Raw genomic sequence first — 20,569 nt, 5'->3', positions numbered from 1 at the left:
TCCCGCCAAAGTTTCCACTGGCTTGCTCATGCTGTAAATTACAAATCTCTCCACAACGCGCAAACATTTAAAGAATTCTGATGAGGGAGATTTAAAAAGAAATGTAAAAAAACAAACAAACAAAAAAAACCCTTCAGACTCCGCCCATTTTTCAAACCTTTTGTACAATTCGTACTTTTTCAGGAAAAAAAAAAATTAAAACAGAAATCTAGTCAGGTCCTTTGATTTGATAAAACACTTCAAGACACGTGCTTATAATAAAATAATCCACATTGGGGTGGTGTGTGTAGTAAATTTACCACCCTAAAGTAGAATATTTTCCCACAGCAACATGTCCCAATGTGTTTTATTCCTCTCATGCCACAGCGACAATTCCAAATTTTAATCTATTAAGGAATGTCAGACTTTTTAACCATTTACGGTTACATTTCATGTCATGGAACATCCATGAAACAAGTTTCTGTTATCACTTACGTTGCAACAGCTATAAACAGTCGTTCCCTCATTACTCTAGTTTCTTCTCGCTCTTGAGATTAATACGACCTAAAAAACACAACTTGTCATGTTACAGAGAAACCATAAGGTGTAACTCCTCTGTTCTGAAGACTTTCTAGTGTTAGAAAACTTGAAACTAACTATAAGTTTCACAAAGTGCTGAAACTGGAGACTCCTTCCATGAGTATGAACTAACCGTCTCCTAACAGAAAGCTTCTCACCATCACTGCTTATATACAATGTTCTTTTTTTTAAATAACACATTTTTATCCGTTTACTAATTAGCTTTTGATTATGGTGATTGGCTGCCATGCCAAGTCATGGCAAGTCCTTGTGAATGAGCTGTTACGATAGATGACTTGCAACCATGTGATCAAAATGTGCTATGTCATGAGCATCCACCATGATGGTGGATATACAAAGCAACTAGGATGGCAGCCACTGAAAGCGTGTCTGGAAACAGTGATGAATTTTCTCAGTATTACCATGATTTGAACGGTCAAGCGAAAATAGATATGTGTGGTTTTGACCCATATTATTTAAAAAAGTCAGACTTTTCTGAAGATAAGACGCTTCTACCGGCCATCGAGTACGAATACAGGTCATTTTGTCCAATGACCATTTTGTCCAAAGCCTTTTTCATACGCACTATCAATTATTTTATATTTCAGGTATTTGTTCAAAAAAGGAGGAATTAGTGGAATTAGATTGGAATTAGTGGAATTAGACTGAAGCAAAGCATATTTTTGTAAAGCGAATGAGTTCCATAGTATGGATCATATTAAATCTTTAGGTGCTGAACAGTGCTCTTGCGGGGGCTTCGTTCATGAATCCCAGGCCGAGGCGCGGTCCTCCCGACCCAAGACCGTGTTCTTTTGAAGGGGGAGGCTTAGAGGGAGGTGCCTGTAAAATTTGGCTTCGCTGTGAGATCCACTGGCTGAGTTATTAATTTTTAAAGCCAGCTGGATCATATTAAATCTTTAGGTGCTGAGCAGCACTCTTGAGGGGTTTTCGTTCGCGAACACTGGAATACCTGAAATATAAAATAATTGATAATGCGTATGAAAAAAGCTTTGGACGAAATGTCTTAACTATTGGACGAAATGGTCATTGGACGAAGTGTCCTGATCCCCTCGTCTCCCCTCCGTACTAAGCCTCAGAGTTTCCTCACCCTCTTTCCGAATCACAGACGGAATTCTAAAAAACCGGAACGTGCCACGGTCACGAGTACTGTTCTGACCACAACCATATGGCATAAGCACAAAGATATGGCATAGCTAAAGGAATGCTTAAAGCAGTGGAAAAACAAAGATAGTTGCGCACGCATGGCTATGTTTTGTATGGAATGTCGCTTGACCCCGCATTTGTAGATCCACCATGTGGCAGCGGGGGCGTGGTCAAGCATCGGTCTGTGACGGGAGGGTGGAGCCGGGGAAGGTGAGTGGCAGATTCGCTACACCTGACGGTAATTAACCTGTGTTTTGTGTGTGTTTTCCCAGTAAACCGCTCCCTATTTTAAGAGGCTGAGAGAGAGCAGAGGGAGCGCGACCCGGGAGTGGAGGCTGAGAGTGTGTCTGTGTGCTGCGAGTTCTTTTAAACTGAAAAGTTTATTAATAAAATACACTGTTACTTCCTCCAAACGTTGTCCTGCCGTCCTCTGTGCTCCACCCACGCATTGTCCGCGCTACAGTGGTGCTGAAACCCGGGAAAAGGTGGAGCACCAGTGCTACAGCTCCATGGAATCCTCCCCGTTCGCGGACTTGGTCCACGCCCTCGCCACGGCTCAGCAGAGCCAGCACCAGGCACTCGTCACGCTCCGAACGGAGCAGGAGTGCCGCTTCGAAGCCCTGGTGCTGGCTCAACAGGAAGATCGAGAGGCGTTCCGGCGGCTCCTCGCGTCGGCGGGGTCCACCAGCGCCCCGGCCGCGGGCCCGTCTCCCCTCACTGTGACCAAGATGGGCCCGCAGGACGACCCCGAGGCTTTCATCACCTTGTTCGAGCAGGTCGCCGAAGCCTCGGGGTGGCCGATGGAGCAGCGCGCGGCGCGCCTCCTCCCCCTCCTGACTGGAGAGGCGCAGCTGGCCGCGTTACAGCTCCCCGCCGACCGCCGGCTGGCCTACGCTGACCTTCGCCGGGCCGTCCTCCAGCGCGTGGGGCGCACGCCGGAGCAGCAGCGCCAGCGCTTCCGCGCGCTGCGGATGGAGGAAGCCGGCAGCCCGTTCGCGTTTGGCCAGCAGCTCCGGGACGCCTGCTGGCGGTGGCTGAGGGCCGAAGATCGCGACGCCGAGGGAATCATCGACCAGGTGGCGCTGGAACAGTTCGTTGCCCGCTTACCAGCCGGAACCGCGGAGTGGGTCCAGTGCCACCGCCCGGCGTCGCTGGATCAGGCCGTAGGACTGGCGGAGGATCATCTGGCGGCTGTACCGGCGGCAGGACAACGGATGACATCGTCTTCTGTCTCCTCTTCTCTCTCTCTGTCTTCCCCCCCTCTCTCTCTGTCTTCCCCCCCTCCTCCCGTGTCCCGTCCTCGCCCCATTCCCCCACCACGGAGGCGGGGGCCGGCCCCACCCCAGCCGGCCCGCCGCACCCGTGGTGCCCTCCCGTTTCTCCCTTCTGTGTCTGTCTCTCCCCCCCCTCAGGTGAGTGAGCCCCAGAACACAGTTGCAGAGGGGAGGCCCGGGCCGGTTTGCTGGCGCTGCGGGGAACCGGGCCACCTGCAGCAACAATGTGCAGCGATGGAGGTGGGGGCGGTGGTGCGGATCCCCAACGCGCCAGAGGCTGCCCTCGATCGGGCCGGAGCGTATCGCATACCGGTAAGTGTACAAGGGGCTACATATCAGGCGTTGGTGGATTCAGGCTGCAATCAGACCTCGATCCGCCAAAGCCTGGTGCAAGACGAGGCATTGGGGGGAGCACAAGGGGTGAAGGTGTTGTGTGTGCACGGGGATATTCACAGCTACCCGTTGGTGTCAGTCCACATATATTTTAGAGGGGAAAAATCTATAGTGAAGGCGGCGGTTAATCCTCGCCTTACCCACTCTTTGATCTTGGGGACCGATTGGCCGGGATTTCGGGGTTTAATGGCACGCCTAGTAAAGAGTGGGTCCTGCCGGTTGACGGGGGAGGGTCCCGGTGTCGCTTTGGCTGGAGCGGCGGTCGCAGAGCCGTCTACGTCACCTCCGCGACAGGGGGAGGAGCCGCCGGCCCCTCCTCTTTCTATTGGGGAATCCCTCGTGGATTTCCCACTGGAACAATCGCGAGACGAGACTCTGCGACACGCGTTTGACCAAGTGAGAGTAATCGATGGTCAAACGCTCCAGCCGAACGCCACCCCGTCCTTCCCCTATTTTTCCATTTTGAAGGATAGATTATATCGAGTGACGCAGGACACTCAGACGAAAGAGCGAGTCACCCAGTTATTAATTCCAAAGAGCCGCCGGGAATTGGTATTCCAGGCGGCCCACTTTAATCCCATGGCTGGACACCTCGGGCAGGATAAGACACTCGCCCGGATAATGGCCCGATTCTATTGGCCAGGGATTCGCGGCGACGTCCGTAAGTGGTGTACGGCGTGCCGCGAATGCCAGTTAGTAAATCCAGCGGCCATTCCAAAAGCGCCCTTGCGCCCCCTACCATTAATCGAGACCCCGTTCGAAAGAATTGGGATGGATCTCGTTGGGCCATTAGATCGGTCAACACGAGGGTACCGCTTTATATTAGTCCTGGTGGACTATGCAACGCGATACCCGGAAGCGGTGCCTCTTCGCAATATCTCAGCACGCAGTATTGCAGAGGCCCTCTTCCACGTCATCTCCCGGGTTGGAATCCCGAAAGAGATTCTGACTGACCAAGGCACCTCGTTTATGTCACGGACACTGAGCGAACTGTATGGGCTACTAGGTATTAAGCCGATCCGCACCAGCGTTTATCACCCACAGACGGACGGTTTAGTTGAACGGTTCAATCGCACCCTCAAGAATATTATTAAAAAATTCGTAAGTGATGACGCACGTAACTGGGATAAGTGGCTCGAACCCTTGTTGTTTGCAGTGCGAGAGGTCCCCCAAGCCTCCACGGGGTTTTCCCCGTTTGAATTATTATACGGGCGTAAGCCGCGCGGCATCTTAGATGTACTGCGGGAAAATTGGGAGGAGGGACCTTCACAGAGCAAAAACGAAATTCAGTACGTTATGGATCTGCGCGCAAAACTCCACACGCTCACCCACCTAACTCAGGAGAATTTGCGGCAGGCCCAGGAACGGCAAGTCCGCCTGTACAACAAGGGCACGCGCCTTAGAGAGTTCACTCCGGGAGAGAAGGTACTCGTCCTGTTGCCCACGTCGAGCTCCAAATTAATCGCCAAGTGGCAAGGACCCTTTGAGGTCACACGGCGAGTCGGGGACGTCGACTACGAGGTTAGGCGAACGGACAGGGAGGGGGCGCTACAGATCTACCACCTCAATCTGCTGAAACTCTGGAATGAGGAGGTCCCCGTGGCGTTGGTGTCGGTAGTTCCGGAGAAGGCGGAGCTGGGGCCGGAGGTCCCCAAAGGGTCATTGGCATCACGTACCTCTCCGGTCCCTTGTGGAGACCACCTCTCCCCGACCCAACTCGCGGAGGTCGCCCAGTTGCAGGCCGAGTTTTCGGATGTGTTCTCGCCCCTGCCCGGTCGCACGAACCTCATAGAACACCACATAGAGACGCCCCCGGGGGTGGTAGTGCGTAGCCGCCCTTATAGACTACCCGAACACAAAAAAAAGGTGGTTCGGGAAGAACTTCAGGCCATGCTCGAAATGGGCATCGTCGAGGAGTCCCACAGTGACTGGAGCAGCCCAGTGGTCTTGGTTCCCAAGGCCGACGGGTCGGTCCGGTTCTGTGTGGACTATAGAAAAGTCAACGCGGTGTCTAAATTCGACGCATACCCAATGCCTCGTATTGATGAGCTGCTCGATCGACTAGGCACGGCTCGCTTTTACTCGACACTGGATTTGACGAAGGGATATTGGCAGATCCCCTTGACTCCATTATCCCGAGAGAAAACGGCCTTTTCCACACCGTTCGGCTTACACCAGTTCGTCACACTTCCGTTTGGGCTGTTTGGGGCGCCCGCTACGTTTCAGCGGCTGATGGACCGAGTCCTCCGGCCGCACGCCACCTATGCGGCCGCGTACCTAGACGACATCATCATTTATAGCAATGACTGGCAGCGGCACCTGCAACACCTGAGGGCCGTCCTTAGGTCGCTGAGGCGGGCGGGACTCACTGCCAACCCGAAGAAGTGTGCGATTGGGCGGGTGGAAGTACGGTATCTGGGCTTCCACTTGGGCAACGGGCAGGTGCGTCCCCAAATTAATAAGACTGCAGCGATTGCGGCCTGCCCGAGGCCCAAGACCAAAAAGGGGGTGAGACAGTTCCTGGGGCTGGCTGGCTACTATCGTAGGTTTATACCTAATTATTCGGACGTCACCAGCCCGCTGACTGACCTCACTAAAAAGGGGGCACCAGATCCGGTCCAGTGGACGGAGCAGTGCCAGCGGGCTTTCTCTGAGGTAAAGGCTGCACTGTGTGGGGGGCCACTCTTACACTCCCCTGACTTCTCTCTCCCTTTTTTGTTGCAGACGGATGCGTCGGACAGAGGGCTGGGGGCCGTTTTGTCCCAGCAGGTGGAGGGGGAGGACCGCCCAGTCCTATACATCAGCCGCAAGCTGTCAGTGCGTGAGGGGCGCTACAGCACCATTGAGAAGGAGTGCCTGGCGATCAAGTGGGCGGTCCTCGCCCTCCGTTACTACCTGCTGGGGCGCTCTTTCACCCTCTGTTCGGACCACGCGCCCCTCCAGTGGCTCCACCGCATGAAGGATGCCAACGCGCGGATCACCCGTTGGTATCTGGCACTCCAACCCTTCAACTTCAAGGTGGTCCACAGGCCGGGGGCGCAGATGGTCGTGGCGGACTTCCTCTCCCGTCAAGGGGGGGGGGAGTCGGCTGCGGGCCGGACGGGCGCCCGGCCTGAGTCGGGCGGTGGGGGTATGTGGCAGCGGGGGCGTGGTCAAGCATCGGTCTGTGACGGGAGGGTGGAGCCGGGGAAGGTGAGTGGCAGATTCGCTACACCTGACGGTAATTAACCTGTGTTTTGTGTGTGTTTTCCCAGTAAACCGCTCCCTATTTTAAGAGGCTGAGAGACAGCAGAGGGAGCGCGACCCGGGAGTGGAGGCTGAGAGTGTGTCTGTGTGCTGCGAGTTCTTTTAAACTGAAAAGTTTATTAATAAAATACACTGTTACTTCCTCCAAACGTTGTCCTGCCGTCCTCTGTGCTCCACCCACGCATTGTCCGCGCTACACACCAATATGGCCGACATCCGGGTTTCCATTTTGCTTTGACGTCACTTGCAAGTCAAGGATAGAAACATGTTAAAATGAGTGTATTAGTATAAACCTATCATTTCTGTCCAATCAGATTCAATAACTCAACAATGCTGTTATGAATACAACATAGTTAAGCACCCTTAAATATCCAAAGAACCCTTTTGGCTCTAAGTAAAAATTTTCATACGTACATATATTCTATACTTACGCAATGAAGATCACGATTGTTCTGAACAATGTAATGTTAGTTTAATGTAGTTAGATTGCAACATCTTCTCACTACAAAGCACGGCAGCGTCTTATTAGACCCTCAGCATTTCAGGATACGATCAGAATGTGAAGAAACAGGAGGTAAAAGTGAGAGGAAATGGGAAACATCTGGTCAGCGCCAACTTCAGGGACAGAACAGGCAAAGCTTTCTACAAATGAAAACCCATTAAAAGACTAATCATACACACACAACTTGAAAGTGAGAAGTATCCACCACTTGACATTCAAACGCTATTATACTGGAATTTGCAGGAAATAAATGTATACCACACACTCAGACTATCAATCACCTACAAAGTCTTAACTCAGTGCAACAAACTGAATTTTCTGAGAGAAAGTTAAGCTAAAAAAGAAGAAAAGTCTTTACAGCTCCTTGTTTCGAGGCTAAAGTCGCTTGTTTAAGCATACATCAGGATGGGGTCTCGCTGGACGACATGAGTGTACTCCAAGGAAAGCTAGAAGGTTGTACAGTTAACTCCCATGGTGTAATTCTAAACCATACAACCTACTACCTCAACCTGGATGCACACGGTTTCTTCTCATCTCCATAGTCTGCTGCTTTACATCTGGAGCTTGAAATGGGAAAAAAAGCTCACAGTAACTAAGACATGTAGCACAACACTCGTTTTTTAAAAAGATTTACCAGGGGTTTTATCATGTTTAAGAAGATGGCACGTACGCGCGTGTCCATTGAGCTTTGCTCATCTACAGGTATTAAATTTAAAAGGGGGGAAAAAAATCCCCAAAACTATAGAACATAAATAATCAATTCATATAAAACCAGGCAGAAAAAAAGCTGATTGCACCACAGTGACAGAGACCCACAGAAGCGAGCTTGGGTTATCAGATTTGCCACAAGATCGGATCTACGGGTTTATGACACGTGGTTCAAACTCAGGAAAAAAAACCCCACCAGAAATATAAACGCATTCTATATCACAAACTGGCAATGCTAATCACTAATCAAGCAAGAACATTTTATTCCTTCGAAAGACAAGAAGAAGGTAAAACTACAACAAAGAGTAGCTCAACTGTTACAGTCAGACTTGTCTTTTCTCTCGAGTGCATCAGGTTGAGAGATTACGCCCCAGTCTGAGAAGCTCTTGTGATGATCACATGCTTGATATCTGTAGTGACGCACTCGGTATAAGAGATTAAGGCGGACAGCTTACCTGACGTAGCATGACTCCGGATGTGTATCGTAATGCACGCAGCTCATCGCACTGAAAAAACACAAACAAAGATCACTATCAATCATCAGTCACAACATCAGACAAAACCCTTGAATATTATGGACTTGCTGCTTGTGTTATTGTAATTACATAGTTATAACTACCATATTTCTGCTATTACTTATACCTTTGTTTCTAAAGGTTACATGCACAAGAAAAAAAAATCTCTCTATGTATAATGTAAACATTTCTAGCCTTTTAAGCATGACAAAAAATGAAACTTAAACAAAGGCAATAAAGCAATGCAGGATACAATCAGATGGGCAGTTCCACTGAGTACAAATCACAAGACTGAAAAATGAATCAAATTTTTCTCCATTAAAAAAAAACAAACAAAAAACACCCCACCAAAGTTCATCAGCAATCTGTTCAGACAGCCACTTGCCAGTGCGTACCATGCTTTAACATGGCAACTCTGCGCACACAGCAGTTTTATCAGACAGCAAAGAAACTCCTGGGCAGGAAACCTACCAAATAGCATTGTTATGAAAACAGCTAATGTTCATTCGGTCTGACCCGAGATGTGGATTTGAAACGATTGGTGCCAGGGTTTTTTAACAATGACAAAGTCTGTGCCAGCTTACCAACACTTCAGCTATTCATCTGGACTTTAATGTGTTTCGTTTTGAATATTTTAAAGCGTTTGCCTCGTCTAACGTTTTCTTCCCGTTCTGAGAAAAGTCGCAAGATTTGGTAAGAACAAGAAAAAAAATTAATAAGTACGAGTGCCATGCCAAATCTAAATCAGCCTGGGATAGGATCCAAAGATCTTGGCAAATTCAGGTAAAGGTCTGCACTGTGCTGCGCCGTCCGCCATTTTCTCAGGCATCGAAAGGCAGAAAAAAAGGGAAAGAATTCTCTCTCCTTTCCAAGTTTCCCCTCTCTCTCTCTTTCTTTCCCTCTATCACTCTCTGTCTCTGTCCTGGCACCATAACAAAACCTCAGCCAAAAGGTCAAACAGTTCTCCGGTTCGGGATCGGAAAAGCATTCCACTGAACCATTCAGCTGACAGTGTGAAGACATCTTTTGTCTAAATCAAAACCCTTAGCCCTGCCTACCCCGAAAATTCGGCAACCTCCAGGGGAGAAACAGAGGGGAGGGAGCGGGTAGGAATGGTGTTGGGAGTCATGGCAACCTCCACCTGGCATGCTGCCCGTCATCAGTGCACGGAGTGTGAGCGCCAGCTTGCGTGACGGAGAACAGGAATGCTCTGCTCTGTCCAAAGTCGGTCTGATATTTTCACGGCCAGGGGTTCAGTTTCACGCACAAGTGCCAGAACCACAGTCTTGTAAATGAGACAGTATCCTGGCTCAATATAGCACAAATGTCTTGCAAACTTGTCTGAGAAAGAAAAAAAAATTACGAACTTTGTTTGCTGAAATTCCTACAAACTGCGTGAGATCTTGTTACACGAGTTGCTGTTGCTTACTGCTGGCCAGACGTCCACAAATGCATTCAGGAACCGGGCGCGTAATTATGCTGCTCTGGTTGCAGATGGCAGGTGAGGCAGATGCTCAAACCCTGGAATGTGTCCTGAATCTTAACTTGTCCCAAAAATATATGAGCAGTGAGTCACTGCAGGATTACTACCTTTCCCCAAGCAACTGCATGCTGCAGCACCGATGTATTTCAAAGCCTCATTAAAACACTTCCAGTCCTCTGTATTCAAAATTAAAATACATTCAATTGGAATATGCATTACAAAACATCATACTCCATTCTTTCAGGCACACTATTGTGCTTCTGAAATAATTCGCTTCCAGTGCAGCTTGAAGCAATGAAATCTAATTGAGTGATTGGCTAATTATCAGCCGATTAACCAAATGCCAATGTGAAATTATTATAAAAAAGAATCTTAATGACTTTTTGCAGTTAATTCAAGTAACAACATCGATTCAGTGTCACATTATATAGACCAGGCGTGTCAGATTGCAGTCCTATACAGCCACTGAAGAGCTTCTACCTCATCTCATGTAGCTGATTCAACTCACCAGCTGATTACCAAAATAAAGACCTACGTACATTCGGTGTGTTTAGGAATGAAAACAAATCTGTATCTCTGGAGCAGAACAGAAAAGATGCAATATAGTTCAGCAAATACAGCAGACAACTAATATTTCTTACCCTGTATTTGTTAGACTTTCCAGATAATCTGTCCTGGGATCTATTTTTAGTTTTAAGAAATCTTAATAAATACAGGTAACACAGTAAATACAGTAATCGAGTTTAGATCAGAACCATGAATATGAGGCAGGAAAAAAAAAAACATTTTAAACAGATTATGAAGCACCTTTGTGGAATACTTGTACTGAAAAGCTTATATTGAAAGTTTGCTTTTTTTCCCCCTCCCCACTCAGATTTGGGATTCCATTCAATAACCTTAAATCACCTCGATTTTGAACTCAGTACCCTCCCCTACTGGCAACAAATAAGTCTAATTGTTCACTTGAGAGTTTCTGATTCTGACCTCATACATCCAGCCTTTTTATTTCCCCTAACTGACAGATGAGCATCTAAGAGGTCTCTCCAGAAGCAAATATTTTGTGGACTATCTTCTGGGCTGAAAAGATGGGAATGGATCGGTAACAATGCTTTCAGAACAACATTCCACAGAGAGATGCGTGCCAGGCCTTGGCCCTGTGGAATCCAGCCCGCAAAACCCGATATGTGGATTCAATTACTCTGAGCCCGCCTGCTTTGTGCCTGCATCGGCAGATAGCATCAGAGCGGACACTCTTCTGCTCCCGCTGCCCGTAGACCAGCACGAGGGATTATAGGAATGCACTTTATTTAAGGCGAAATATCTTGCTGTGGATGAACAAGGACAAGGAGCATTTTGTTTATGTCTCTGACCTTGTGAGAGCAAAGACAACTGGTATAAGACACGTACTTGTTTGCATAAACGTGTTCTGTATTGCCAAATGCTATTTTTTATTATATTGGGGACTGGGCAGGAATCAAACTAAAGGAGGACAAAAAAAGTATGTTTATTCGTAGAAATTTTTTGCGAACAAGAAAAGTCAGTTTCATTCCCACATTTAAAAAAAAAAAAAGCAACAGCGACCTAACCATTTCATGAGAAGACTTGTGTGTGAGCATTTCATTTTGATTAGTAATACTGCGATGAATAAGATAAGCCAACACAAAACAACTCCTTTAACTCTAACTCTGGGTCCAGATTTACACCATTCTTTACAAACTTTTCCTACAACCCCAAATCAGAGAAAGTTGGGACAGTAAGGAAAATGTAAATAAAAAAAGAAAGCAGTGATTTCTAAATTTACTTTGACTTGTATTTCATTGCAGACAGAATGAACCTGAGATATTTCATGTTTTGTCTTGTCAACTTCATTTCTTTTCTTAATATAGATCCTTTCCTGCATTTCAGGCCTGCAGCGCATTTCAAAAAAAGTTGGGACGGGGCGATCTGAAACAGGTTTTGAAACAGATTATATCAACAGGTAATTGTAATCATGAGTTGGTACAAAAACAGTATCCAGGAAAGGCCTAGTCTCTGAGGAGCAAAGATGGGCTGAGGATCTCCAGTTTGTCAACAAATGTGTGAGAAATTTATGGAAATGTTTAAAAACAATGCTCCTCAAAGACAGATATGAAGGGATTTTTCACCCTCTATGGTGCAGAATATCATTAAATGGTTCAAGGAATCTGGAGGAATTTTGATGCATAAAGGGCAAGGGCGCAAGCCTAAGCTGAACACCTGTGATCTCTGATATCTCAGACAGCACTGCATCAAGAACCATCATTCATCTACAGCTGATAGAACCACATGGGCTCAGGATTACTTTGGCAAACCTTTGTGAAGCTACAATACAGAGTGACACTCACAAACACCAGTTAAAACTTTACTGTGCAAAAATGAAGCCTGATGTTAAGTGTATCCAGAAGCGCAGTCGACTTCTCTGGATTCAGAGGCATCTGGGATGGACCATCACACAGTGGAAATGTGTATTGTGGTCAGACGAATCAGTATTCCAGGTCTTGTTTTGGAAGAAATGGACGCGTGTGCTCTGGACCAAAGACAAAAAGGACCATCCAAACTGTTACCAGGAACAAGTCCAAAAGCCAGAGCGTGTCATGGTATGGGGCTGTGTCAGTGCCCTTGGCAAAGCTAACTTACACTTCTGTGATGGAGCATTAATGCAGAAAAGTACACTGAGATTTTGGAGCAACATATGCTGCCTTCAAGATGACATCTTTTCCAGGGAGATTTTAACAAGACAATGCAAAACCACATTCTGCACACATTACAAAGGCGTGGCTGTGGAAGAAGAGGGTGTGTTCCCTCTGTCCTCAACAGAGAATGTTTTTTGAAACGAAAAATATGATAACGATGACCCCATACTGTTGCACACCTTAAGACATGCAGGAAGAATGAGACAAAATAACACCTGACACACTTCATCACTTTGTGTCTTCTATCCCTAACCATTTTTAAGTGTTGTAAGAAGGACTGGAAACATTACAAAGTGATAAATGTTTTACTGTCCCAACTTTTTTGAAATGTGTTGCAAGAATCAAAATTGAAATTAGTGTTTATTTTGAAAAAACAATAAAATTAATTAGGTAAAACATAAAATAATGTGCAGTCCTATTGTTTTTAGTGCAATACAGATCAAATATTATTTACAAATCAATCGTTGTTTTCAGTTTTAATTTCAACAAACCGCCCCAACTTTTTCTAATTTGGGTTGGATTAGTTTCAGTGTAGTTTCTGAATAATTCACAGTGACCAAAAAATACACCTTGAGATTATCCATCCATCCATTATCTGTAGCCGCTTATCCTGTTCTACAGGGTCGCAGTTAAGCTGGAGCCTATCCCAGCTGACTATGGGCGAGAGCTGAACAACCATTCGCACCTATGGTCAATTTAGAGCCACCAATTATCCTAACCTGCATGTCTGTGGACTGTGGGGGAAACCGGAGCACCCGGAGGAAACCCACGCAGACACGGGGAGAACATGTTGCAGACATGTTAAGATACAATTTTTCGGTATCACTTGAGATCTTGAGAGGATTTTCCTTCACATATCCTGATTGGCTGAAAAGCTCTACTCTTTAAGATGCTGAAGTCAAGCGGTTCATTCTGATAACTCATCCATATGACAGGTCTCATGACTCACTCACTCAAGGCCATCCACAAGAGAGCAGAATCTAATTTAAGCACAGAAAACCACGTCCACGTGTGTTTTCCTTACAGACAAATTTAAGGAAATAATGCTGGGTCTGGTATGCTGTGGGGGGCATTTATTTCTTGTCCCCTTACATGCAAGCATCACTGCAAATCAATACAAAGTTCTCCTGAGTATGATAAAACATTTCTATCCTGATGGGCATGGTCTCTTCCAGGATGAATTATCTATCTTTATTATCTAGACACGAGTGTTTTACTGGGAAATTGAGTAACATATTTAACAGTTATTCCACGAAATCAAGTCGTACATGAGCTGATAACTGATGAGGCTCGTAGCACCGAGTTGGCTACAAGCCATGTACAATGAGATTGAGTGGAATAACTGTTTTATTCTCTTCACATTCACTGGATTTTTGAGTAACAGAGCATTTTTTTTTTCAAATTTGATAAATAAAAACTTTATACAAAACATCCGACAAAATAATTTCCGTTTAGAATGTAAACAAACTGACGAAATGACAGTAGCAATTTGTGAAAAATCTCAACTCATCTCATTATCTCTAGCCGCTTTATCCTTCTACAGGGTCGCAGGCAAGCTGGAGCCTATCCCAGCTGACTACGGGCGAAAGGCGGGGTACACCCTGGACAAGTCGCCAGGTCATCACAGGGCTGACACATAGACACAGACAACCATTCACACTCACATTCACACCTACGCTCAATTTAGAGTCACCAGTTAACCTAACCTGCATGTCTTTGGACTGTGGGGGAAAACCGGAGCACCCGGAGGAAACCCACGCGGACACGGGGAGAACATGCAAACTCCGCACAGAAAGGCCCTCGCCGGCCCCGGGGCTCGAACCCAGGACCTTCTTGCTGTGAGGTGACAGCGCTAACCACTACACCACCGTGCCGCCCATTTGTGAAAAATGTGATAATAATAATAATTCTTGAGAAAAAAAAGTAAGTTCTTACCATCAAATACTTTAATTCCACATTTTGTTGCTTTTTTGTATTTTTGGGGGTTTTGTTTTTGAGTAGAGTTTTTATTTCATTCTCAGTTGGTTCAGCAACACTACGCCATTTTGCTTTTCTCTACCTCACGGTATATGAGCTGATATCCTCGTAGTAGAGTAGCCAATCAGAGCGTACGATTGCTCATATCCAGTGAATGTGGATAGAATCATTTCCAATATCTTCACTTGTGAGGAAATCAACAAATTGTTTTGATTAACTTGTGTAGTTTTTGTTTGTGAATGTGTCTATATAATAAAAAGAAAATGACACTTCGGTTTGAAGACATGAAGTTGATTTTCTCGTGTTAAAAAACTCCCATTTTTCATTCAAAATACATCCCGGACCTGAGCGACATATTCTCCAAAATCTTCACTTGTGAGGATATTGATGACGTCACTTCCAAAGTTTCCCCGCTGAACCAGTTTGAAATTAAAATTCTTTTGATTAACTTGTGTCCTGTTTTGTCAAGGTGTCTATATAATAAAAAGAATATTATATGGTGGCATGAAGATATGAAGTTTTTCTTCGTGTTGAAAAATAGTTCGCTCGTAAGCTGCGCTCACTCATGAAATATGTTCACCATTCGAAGATAAACTTCATATCCTCCTGCCACCATGTTCTTTCTATCTATCTATCTATCTATCTATCTATCTATCTATCTATCTATCTATCTATCTATCTATCTATCTATCTATCTATCCATCCATCCATCCATCTATCTATCTATCATGCACTGAAGCTGTTCTGGATGCTCATAGTGGCCCAACACCTTACTAACACACTTTATGGTTTTTGTTAGGCCAGAACCTCTAAAATCCTTTTTGAATTTGAGCCAGTGTTTTCTGTCTGAAAATAAATTCCAGTCCAAACAGGTAAGGAACAGTGCTTGTATACTAGTACTGAATACTTGTACTGAAAAAAATTATTTTTAACAAATATCTTTTGGAACAATCCCTTTAGGGCAGATTCAGAGATGTGTAGAACCCATGCCAAGGTGCACTAAAGCTGTTCAGACAACTCGTGGTATCTTGATACCTTAATTATTATAATTTTTTTTACTTTGTATAATTTTATCCTTTAATTTGCATGTAATTTAGGCTTAAATTCTAACTGTAGCGTGTCCACTATGCACCAAGCTTCTTCACCACTACAATGACTTAAAAAATGAAGCTGCAAAAGTTGTTTTAGTCTTGGATGGTGATTAATAATAATAAAAGGGTAAAAAGAAAATAAGGGTTGAAAATTCAAACATCTCCAGGCCATCGTGTATGCACACTCATAACATTACTTTTATAAACATACATAAATTATGCATTATGTGCATCCTCTGCTTCAAATCTTCCATCGTCCAAAAGAGTACTGGGGGGAAAAAGAGAAATTGTAACCGTAAGTGGACCTCTTTTATCCTTAATCTCTACTACGCATTGCGAAATGGAAATGGTTCTCCCACATCTTTGTTTTCGTGTCCTCCCCCAGCTTCAATGTCCCAAAAAAAAAGGACAATTTCATATCCAGAAAAACAGGCAGCTCAGGGTCAAAGTTCAACAGGGACCAGGGCAAAAAAAAAGAAAAAAAAGGAAAAAAAAAAAAAAAAGGTTTTCCCACAGGACAGGACAAACCATTACAAACCAGACAGGGGGGAATATTAGACAGACGTCCCTGTAATGCGAAACAGCCATAATGCAGTGCCACCATCGGAACGAACCAAGTGCACAATGCACAGGGGGTGGCAGAGGCAGACAAAAATACAGTTGATCGATAATCACTGCATTTACTTAACTGTGGCTATTTATTGACATACTACAACAATGTCCGCAGATATGATGGATTATCATATCATTAAAAATTTTCAATTTGCCTTATTACTTACATGCACACACTCAAAAAAAAACCCAGGGATGGAAGCCTATATTTTACTGCAGTCAAGCGCACATGTCCAGCATCTCTGAACTGAATCACTCCTGATGAAAATGAAATGTCAAACATTATTTTTACATGCCATGTTAATCTTCACGGAAAGCCTGCATGACTGGATATAAGCTCTTAAGAAACATTATATCTGCATCTTATTCTAGACAGCTCATGAGGGAGGAAGTGTTATTTTGGCCTCAAAGCCAAATAGACTTGCAGCAGAGAGGGAGCTTCATCACTGCTAATTTAATACTGCTGCAAGCAAGGTAAGAGCGATGTGCAGGTTAAAGAAGTATGTGATGGTTATTCTGACTGTATGCATGGGCAAACAATCCTTCTGGCAGCCTTGAACTGCTTCAGTCGTTCCCAATACAAAACAGAACAGAGAAAAAAAAGGGAAGAGTTGCTGATGGAGTTGCTAAAATGTATATTTCGTACTACATTTTTTTTTGTCCAAAAACAAACTGAAGCAACTTGCACATGCAATTTTTTGAATGTAATTTAGTAAAAAGCTTCCAGCGCTCTAATTTTCTGGGTTAAAGCTCTGTGGAGAGAGAAGAAAGGAAGGTGGAGGGCAAGGTACGTCTTTGAAAAAGAGATCTTCGGTTTCCCAGTGGAAAGAGGCCAAGCCTTCTACCTTTCATTAAATGCTTGCAGAGGTTTGCCAGGCAACGTGCCAAGAAAATGACTTTGTTTGACCCGACTGCCAATCAATTCAGGACGCGCGGGCCCAGACTAAACAGGCACTTTTTCAGCAAGCCCCATTGGCTGCAGCTGCCTCCTGTGGGTGGGGACGAGCACAGAAACCAGGCTGTTGACAAGGGAAAACGGAAGGAGAGAGCTGGTGCACGACGCATATTGAAAACACGTGGCCAATAGGAGTGCAGGTGATTAGTTGACCAAATTATTCCCATTAAACACGTTGTTAAAACAACAGTCGGCATCGTAAGTTAATCGGATGCCAGTGGAGGAAGTGACTGCCACTCCACTACCTTCCTGTCACTTCCATACAAAGAAATCTTCACTTTGGTGTATGTTGCTAGGCAAACTAAGCTCCCTAGTCAAAAGTCTAGATTAAAAATAAAACATAAAAGATGAACCAAATTTTTTACAGCTGTACCCCAAAATTCCCTGTATGGGGACAACCTGGATTAGTCAAGGCTCCATTAGTGGAGAGAAATCAGTCCATTTCAAGGGAAGTCCCTGATAACAATGTCACAGCATGAGTAGTGCTAATTTAATTAATGCCGACTTTGAGAAAGGAAAGCATCTCTTTGAGGGGCTCAGCCAACCTAAGGTCTCTCTTAAGCTTTGTTCAATAGAACAAGACATGACTTTGAGTCTCTTTCTTTTTTGCAGGATCACGAATATAAAACGCCTTCATTTAAAACTGGAAGCTTAATCAGTTTCTGAATAGGATGCATTGATTACCTGGACCAAATACTGCTCAGCTTATTGTTCTCTTAACAGCAGAAAACTAATCAATGCATTATGAATTTCAAGCATCTGAGTTTGTAACCTCTATTGTGTGACTTCATAAACACTCTTGAAATCAATAAAGAATGGCATTCAGCATGGACTGAAAAAGTATCACCCTAACTGGTCTGACGAAAACGAAGGTGAACGATAGTGAGATTTTAATTACTAATTGGTTCATTCAGGGTGTCCATCATGCAAATCTTTGCAAAGGACATTGGGTTATATAACACTGATATTAAGAAATAATACACACAGGTAAAATGAAACAAATGTAGGTTATAACACAATAATTCAGCAATGATAATAGGCAGCAGTGCTGGAAATAAATCCGACATTAGGAATGTTTCTTTAAATGAAATTCACTGAAAAGCTCCATGCCTGGTTTGGGTTATGCAAAAAGACTTCTCCAATAAAAAGATTTCCACTGACATTAATAAAAAAAACCCTGCCGTTTTATACATTTCTAAGACAAATGTTAAGCAGTCTGCAAGCAAGAAAACATTCATCATACTGCGTAAAGTAATCCTCAGTATGATACCATCTTGTCATTACAATCGTCAGACAATTGAAAAGAAAATTCAAAATGCAGCTGTAATTAAATAAAGGTATTCAATAAACATAATTCATGAACTAGTGAAGATACTGACACTCAAGTTTCTATATAAAACAAGTAGTTTTTGTGTGTTACATCTTACATCAGCCATTTTAACGCTCAGCGCCAGGTGATGTGAGTGAAATATGCCTTGAAATGTAAGCTACAAACAATTATGAGCTTCATAAAGACCGGGTCATATAAACACACAACCCACAGACTATTTATGCTATTTACATCTACTTCATGGCCTGCTTCTTTCCACTGTCCATTTAAGTATCCTAATTTAAATTCCTCATGCCTAAACCGCATCCCTCTACTGCAACGACGAACAGAATTTATTATGAAAAAAAAAAAACCTTTGGCATTTTCCACCGCCTGAGATGTTGTCAACTCAGCAAAATGCTCAGAGAACCACAGCAGGAATGATACACAAAGGCGTAATTATAATTCTCCTCTGTGCTATGTAGGAAATTTGCAGAACCAAAATTGCTTTGCATTTATAGAACAGGAAAACAATGACCTTCTCTCAGCCTGAGAAACGTGTAAACAGTCTAGGTAGCTATTATATGCGCAAATTAGTGTTTTATAAAGACAAAAACCCAGGTGAAAGGACACTGTTGATCACAGAGCAACAGTGAGAAAATCTTATGCATGACATTGTTGGTTGTTGATGAAAATGCACAAATGATTCACAATAACACTTCAACCTACCATCAGATTTACTCAAATTACACCCTTGCTGTATGTAGTTCTGGTAAATTGTGATGCATACACACCACTGTGTCACGGATTCTGGATATTTGGATAAAGTTAGTATCTGAGTCACGTACAGGAAAATATGAGCAGAATCGGTCCAAAGGGTTTGCTATTTGCCTCTATTTATAAATACCACAGAAATAGAGTATAAGCAGTGATATTATTACGTTGTGTGGAAGTGTTCAAACTGCCAAACGACAAAATTCATTTTTTTATGGTATGTTCTCAAGATCGCAATGAAAATGTTTGTTTTTCATTATCCTTTCGTCTCATATTAGGGTGTAATCATAACTTGATGTTGGTCTAGCATATTTTGCTCCAACATGTGGTTCGCTCACCAAAGCCCTGTACCGTAAGCAAACTAAACAGGAACTGACTGGTTTAAAAATCATGGCTGTATGGCGTTACCACTGGGTTCCCCCTGCTGTGTTACATGTTCTCAGTGTCTTTTGTTTGGTGTTAACCCATTAAATCCCACATAAGAGACCACTGAGACAAGTGTCATGTACCCTGGGGGGCCACTTTGTTTGGAACAAAGACCTTAAATGGGTTACACACCACTGCAACTGATCCTCCCCGGTTGTTTCCTTGGATTTGTATTATTCTTACAGCATGCTCCTAAACAAAACATTAAAGGTGAAGTATGTAATGTCAAGTGACATTATTCTACTTCTCAAACTAGCTATGAGTAGCAAGAGGAACTTCCCAAAACCTTTCAGTGTATTACAGTTTACTACCCAATTCCAAACAAGATTTTTCAGAGCACCGTTTTATTTGTTTTTTTCTTTAACTTGAAACTTGACCTCTGATAACCATTCAACACTTTTAGCACGACTTAGACTGCGTGCAAAATGTATACATTTACAATTGTAAAACCATGCTGGAATTCTCTTCTTGTGCAGCTTTGAAGATAAACACTATTGACCATGTTTTCAGAACTGAACTCAATCTGGGAAGCCTTGTTTATTGTGACACACAATCAGACAGCTGCATGGCATTTGTATCTACACGTTATGAACGTGCTTTGGAAAACGTAACATTTCCTGCCAAGAACTAACTTTATGTTGAATCAACCTCTCGATAATCCAGTAACAAACACAGAATTTTAGCTTTAATAATTGTCAAATAGCATTCGACTTGAACAGCTGGCAGTGACCAGTCATTATGGGAACGACTCTACACCCTATGCAAGGTAAACATGACACTGGTGTAATTACTGCACTCCTGTCCTCGATGATGAATGATGGCTGGCCTTGAGACCGATGGCAAATTAGCATTTTAAAAATAACCCATGACG

At 44.1% G+C, this 20,569-nt stretch overlaps 1 long non-coding RNA gene across 1 annotated transcript in view; it reads right to left on the bottom strand.

Annotated features, from left to right (window-relative positions):
- Nucleotides 1-20,569, bottom strand: part of LOC132873567 (uncharacterized) — a 69,554-nt gene that overhangs the window by 22,269 nt on the left and 26,716 nt on the right. The window contains exon 2 of the long non-coding RNA XR_009651575.1: nucleotides 8,301-8,351. This is a non-coding gene — a long non-coding RNA (uncharacterized LOC132873567). The remainder of the gene's footprint in view (nucleotides 1-8,300; nucleotides 8,352-20,569) is intronic.

Source organism: Neoarius graeffei, chromosome 25 (genome assembly GCF_027579695.1).
Source record: "Neoarius graeffei isolate fNeoGra1 chromosome 25, fNeoGra1.pri, whole genome shotgun sequence".
Lineage (NCBI taxonomy): Eukaryota > Metazoa > Chordata > Actinopteri > Siluriformes > Ariidae > Neoarius > Neoarius graeffei.
The sequence above is the reverse complement of the archived record's forward strand: the minus strand, read 5'-3'. Positions and strand labels throughout refer to the sequence as shown.